At 35.6% G+C, this 6,185-nt stretch overlaps 1 pseudogene across 1 annotated transcript; it reads left to right on the top strand.

The window, feature by feature from the left end:
* The first annotated feature begins 1,323 nt into the window (after nt 1-1,323).
* Nucleotides 1,324-5,970, top strand: LOC143538125 (coatomer subunit beta-2-like; annotated as a pseudogene). Its single transcript, XR_013136198.1, has 4 exons — nt 1,324-3,366; nt 4,276-4,784; nt 4,856-4,941; nt 5,579-5,970. The product of XR_013136198.1 is annotated as a coatomer subunit beta-2-like (transcript).
* Nucleotides 5,971-6,185: the final 215 nt, after the last annotated feature.

The following is a 6,185-nucleotide window of genomic DNA, read 5'->3' as shown; positions in this document are numbered from 1 at the left end:
GAAGACATTTGTCTGGGTGAAACAGAAGGCTCGGTTTGCTCTAATTCCAAAATTGTATTTCACAATCTTCATTCAAGGTGTTCCTTCTGCTTAATCTGTTGATCATGAATATGTGTAGTTTCGATCTCTATAGATTGTTTGATTACTTGAAAATCTGTTGATTAGTTCATTAGTGTGTATATATAATGGAATTAATTTGAACTCTGGTTGCAACTTTTAGGGATTTGAGATGTTACTTGCTTGTTTGTTTTCAATAAAGTGTTATTGGTCACAACTGTTGCAGCAATGTTGCATTGTTTGTTTGTTTTGTGTTCTTTGTTTTTTGTTTTTTTTTTGGAAAATTTGGTAGATGCTTTTAGTTGAGTATTATGGATACTAGTATGTTGATATAAATCACACTTAAATGTATGAATGAATGATAATTCTGCTCGACTTTGTAACACTTGTAGCTAATTTATGCAACACACCTTTTTCATATAATTATAATAAGATAGCTTATTTGTCAATTTTCATAGAGTAACTATATACTTATAAGTTATCATTCCTAAAGGCTTTGAAGATTCGGAAATTCTTCACAGTTCCATGGGCATTCTCAAGTGGAAGATTTATATTTATTTACAGTTCAATTTTGAGTTGTATATTGTTATAATAATTTTATTATGCAGATGTTCTTGTGTTATGGTATGGGAATTTTATCTTTTTGGTTGTGCTGTTTCTGCATTGCTATGACAGGTTACAACAACCACTAACCATTTTTATACAACGGCATGATCTGACGGGCTCATTCCTTTTGTCATGTATATTTTCTGTTCTGCACTGGTTATAAGCAATTTATCCATGTATCATTCCATCTGAGTTGTGATTATTGCGAATGTCATGTATTTAGATGATCTGACGGCTCGTTCCTTTTGTCATGTATATTTTCTGTTCTGCACTGGTTATAAGCAATTTATCCATGTATCGTTCCATCTGAGTTGTGATTATTGCGAATGTCATGTATTTAGATGATCTGACGGCTCGTTCCTTTTGTCATGCATATTTTCTGTTCTGCACTGGTTATAAGCAATTTATCCATGTATCATTCCATCTGAGTTGTGATTATTGCGAATGTCATGTATTTAGATGTTACCAGAAATTGGATAGAATTATCAGTTTATGACCGAGTTGATTGAATTAAATGATGCATTTTTGTAAAAATGAAACAACAAGAAAGAATAGATAAGTTCATTTTTCCGAATAATATCAAAGCATAGTGGCATACAAACAAGAAACTTTAACTTATGTTCTTAACAAAATTTTGTCATTTGATTTGCAGCACAAAATATGGAGGAGAAATCATGCTCTCTACTTGTTCATTTTGACAAAGGAACACCTGCACTAGCCAATGAGATCAAAGAGGCGCTTGAAGGAAACGATGATACTGCAAAGATAGACGCCATGAAAAAAGCCGTTATGCTCATTTTGAATGGAGAAGCACTTCCACAGCTTTTCATCACAATCGTTCGCTATGTTCTTCCTTCAGAGGATCATACAGTTAAAAAGCTTCTACTTCTTTACCTTGAAAGCATTGCAAAAACAGACTCCAAAGGCAAAGTCTTAGCCGAAATGATATTAATCTGCCAAAACTTAAGAAACAATCTCCAGCATCCGAACGAATACATTCGTGGTGTAACTTTAAGGTTTCTTCGACGTTTTAACGAAACCGAGATTATCGAGCCTTTGATTCCTTCTGTAGTGGCCAATTTGGACCATAGAAATCCATTTGTAAAGAGAAATGCAATACTTGCAGTGAGTTCCATCTACAAGCTTCCACATGGCGATCATCTTTTGGTTGATGCACCTGAAATGATTGAAAAAGTGCTGTCAACCGAAGCTGATCAATCTGCAAAAAGAAACGCGTTTCTTATGCTTTACACATGCGCACAAGATTATGCAGTTACTTACCTTTTGACCCATGTGGATAAAGTGTCTGAATGGGGAGAATTGTTACAAATGGTCGTGTTGGATTTGATACGCAAAGTGTGCAGAGCGAATACGAGTGAAAAAGGGAAGTATATAAACATTATCATATCTCTGTTAAACGCACCTTCGGCTGCGGTTGTCTTTGAATGTGCTGGAACTTTGGTATCTTTATCATCTGCTCCTACTGCCATTAGGGCTGCAGCCAATACTTATTGCCAGCTGTTACTCACTCAAAGCGACAACAATGTGAAACTTATCGTGCTTGATCGGTTAGAGGAGCTGAAATCTTCACACAAGGAGATTATGGTTGATATGATTATGGATATATTGAGGGCAGTTACAAGCCCAAATCATGATATCAGAAAGAAAACACTTGATATTGCTCTTGATTTAATAACTCCTCAAAACATTAATGAAGTGGTTCTTACTTTGAAAAAGGAAGTTATAAAAACTCAGAGTGGGGAGTTTGAGAAAGACGGTGAGTATTGTCAAATGCTTATTCAAGCGATTCATTCGTGTGCGGTTAAGTTTCCTGAAGTTGCAGGCGCTGTTGTGCATATGCTGATGGATTTCTTGGGTGATAGTAATGTTGGTTCTGCAATGGATGTGATTGTGTTTGTAAGGGAGATAATTGAAACAAATCCAACGTTGAGGGTTGCTATTGTAGCTAGGCTGTTGGATACGTTTTACCAGATACGGTCAGCACGCGTATGTTCGTGTGCTCTTTGGATTATTAGTGAGTATTGTGTTTCTGTTTCTGAAGTTGAAAGTGGGATTACAGTCATAAAACAGTGTCTTGGTGACCTTCCATTTTACTTGGATTCAGAAGGGGATGATGGTCTAGAAGCTTCCAAAAGGTCTCAACAAGTCAACTCGATAACCATATCTTCTAAACGGCCTGCGATTCTTGCATATGGAACTTATGCTACACAGAGTGCAGCTTCTGAAACTGCTTCTTATCCAATGGTCCAAACATCATTAAATTCAGGAAACTTGAGGTCTTTGATTTTAACTGGTGATTTTTTTTTGGGTGCGGTTGTGGTTTGTGCGTTGACCAGGCTCGTGTTGCGGTTGACCGAGGCTAAGAAGTCAAAAGTTGAAGTCAACAAAGCGTCGACTCAAGTGTTGTTGATTATTGTTTCAATGTTGCAACTTGGTCAATCTTCGTTTCTTCCTCACCCAATTGATAATGATTCGTATGACAGAATGGCTGTTTGTTTAAGGTTGTTGTGTAATCCGGATGAACGTATGAGGAAAATATGGCTGCAGTGTTGTCAAGCAAGTTTTGTCCAGCTGCTTGTGGAGAAACAAAGGCGTGAAGCGGAGGAAATTAAAGCTAAGGCTCAGGTTTTACATGCACAGCCTGATGAGCTCATTGACTTTTATCATTTAAAGAGCAGAAAGGTAAGATTTTGTTGCATTAAATATGTGTTGTTTTTAACATTTTTTAAGTTGCATCATATTCTTGGTTCTTGGCATCTTGTTAGGGGTGTGAAGGGGTCAGTTAGAATCCGTTTTGGGCTCAAGTCAAAGGGTTTTAAAAACTGTTTGCTTTTGCCTTTTTTGGTTTTTCGGTTTTCATGACGGGATTGGTGTGGTTCGGGTTTTTATGGTACCAATCAGGCTTGAAATTTTTAGGCCATAAAAAGGTCTAAAATAAAGAATCTGGGCTTTAAACTTTGGGCCTAAATTTTTTGTTGATGAGTAACTAATTGATTATCATTTATCAATTTCTTACAAATTACTTATATTGAGTTTTTTTGGCTAGGAACGGTCCAGTTGAGTTTTTGATTGATGCAAATCCTAAACGGAACTGAAATCGTTGGTTTTGACTTTTTTTTGTTTTCATGATGAGCTTGGTTCAGTTTCATTTATTTTGGTTATACCATTTGAGTTTGAAAATTTTCGGCTGAGAATAGTCCTAAAACAATGAAGTTGGGCTTGGAACTTTGCGCCTAATTTTTTTATTATTGAGTAGTGAGTAACTAATTGATTACCATTTATCAATTTCTTATAAATTACTTAAAATGGGTTTTTTTTTTCTCGGTTTGGTTCCGCTTTTTTTGGTACCACTTGGGCTTGAAATTTTTGGGCGAAAAAAGACCCAATATAATGAATTTTGCTTGAATGTTAGGACCTATTTTTTTTTGTTAACTAATAACTAACTTATTACCATTTATCATTTTTTATAAAGTAATAACTAATTTGGCCCAGTTCAGTTTTTGGTTAATGCAAAACAGAATCGAAAAGTCGATTTTTTAAAGCACATAAAACCAAACCGTTGATTTTTGATTTACTTGATCAACTTCTCAGCATATGAGCCAGCTGGAGTTAGAAGATGAAGTCCAAGACGACTTAAAGCGTCAACTGGTGAGTTTATAAAACATGGAGATGCTGCAAACAACCTAAACCATATTGTTCAACTAACCGGTTTCAGTGATCCTGTATACGCTGAAGCATACGTCAACGCTCATCATTATGACATTATCCTTGATGTCACAATCATCAACCGAACCAAAGACACCCTGCAAAATCTTTGTTTGGAGTTAGCAACAATGGGTGACCTTAAACTTGTTGAGCGTCCACAAAATTACACTCTTGCCCCTGAGTCAAGCAAACAGATTAAGGCAAACATTAAGGTTTCCTCAACAGAAACTGGGGTCATATTTGGAAACATTGTTTACGAGACTTCGAAAGTTTCTGACCGTAATGTTGTTGTGTTAAATGATATTCATATTGATATTATGGATTATATATCTCCTGCTGTTTGTGGTGATGCGGCTTATAGAAGTATGTGGGCCGAATTCGAATGGGAAAACAAGGTATGAATTACTTCTTGTTTAATATATATTGATTTATTAATTTAGTTTAATTTATTTTTATGATTTTTCAGGTTGCTGTAAACACTATCATTCAAGATGAGAAAGAGTTTCTTGAGCATATTATTAGATCAACAAACATGAAGTGTCTAACTCCACCGTAAGCTATCCACATTTGATTTGCATATTTGTGTTCTGCCACGGCACGAAATTCGCAGATTTGGGCTTGGTATAATCGGGTTTGGGTCAACCTGATGGGTTAGCGGGTTGACCCTTTAATCCATTTATTTTATTATTTTTAAGCTGTTTTGTTGATAAATTATACTGCTTGGGTATCTTATGCTAAAATATAAAACTAAAAAGAAAATTGATGTTTCTATAACTAAAATGTAATTGTTTTATTAAATTTATATTTTTTTGTAAAAACGTAAGTTTAAAGTAATAATATGTGAAAACAATAAAAAAAAATCAGGTCAAATGGGTCGTGTTGGGGTCAACCGCAAATATGCGGGTCGTGCAATTTTCGAGTTCGTTTGTGTTGTTGAACCCATAACACTCCTACATAAAGTACCTATATTCAGCTTAAGTTATGACAGAAAACATATATTTAAAAAAATTTATAAAGCAAACGGGTCGAACCGCCAGGTCAACCTAAACACACACTGTTCAGATAAACATGTTTTCGGGTTTGTCCCAAAGCTTATATGAATCTGTTTAGGCTAAACCGGTTGAAAACTAAACCAGTATTAATTAAAACTTTGTGCCTATGCTTATTTTATTCCCTATGGGTGCTTCAGGTCTGCCCTGGAAGGTTACTGCGGGTTCCTAGCTGCTAATTTGTATGCGAAGAGTGTTTTCGGGGAGGATGCGTTGGTAAACTTAAGCGTTGAGAAACAAACCGATGGTAAACTAAGCGGTTATATCCGCATTAGAAGTAAAACCCAAGGCATTGCTTTGAGTTTAGGGGACAAAATAACACTAAAGCAGAAGGGAGGTGCATGATCCTTGATTCAACCATCATCTTTCTTAAATTGGTAAGCTTCGATACTCAAATACTCTTCTATTTAAACCTTAGAATATTACATATTTTATAAAAAAGTTTTAAAAGACGGACAAAAAGGTTATTTTCTTTTTCAACCCGAATATGATGCATATTTTTATTCGTGTAAAAAACATTAACCCTAACTGTTTAACCGATTTATCTAAACGTGTCAAATGGGTTGGCGGGTAATAATCAAGTTGTAAATGTGTAATCTTGTTGGTGGGTTGTAAGAAAAATGGGTTAAGCGGGTCAATCTATTTAACTAAACAAGTCAACCCAAACATGTCCCGTTTATTGATTATTTGCATGCCAGGGTTCGGGTTGTGCCTAAATTTGCCACTTCTAGTTGGGTTTCACAAATT

The sequence above is a fragment of the Bidens hawaiensis genome, unplaced genomic scaffold, assembly GCF_021521415.1.
Source record: "Bidens hawaiensis isolate Kalapana, Puna unplaced genomic scaffold, B.hawaiensis_p1.1 tig00011475_1, whole genome shotgun sequence".
Lineage (NCBI taxonomy): Eukaryota > Viridiplantae > Streptophyta > Magnoliopsida > Asterales > Asteraceae > Bidens > Bidens hawaiensis.
This window is presented reverse-complemented; position numbering and strand designations above follow the sequence as displayed.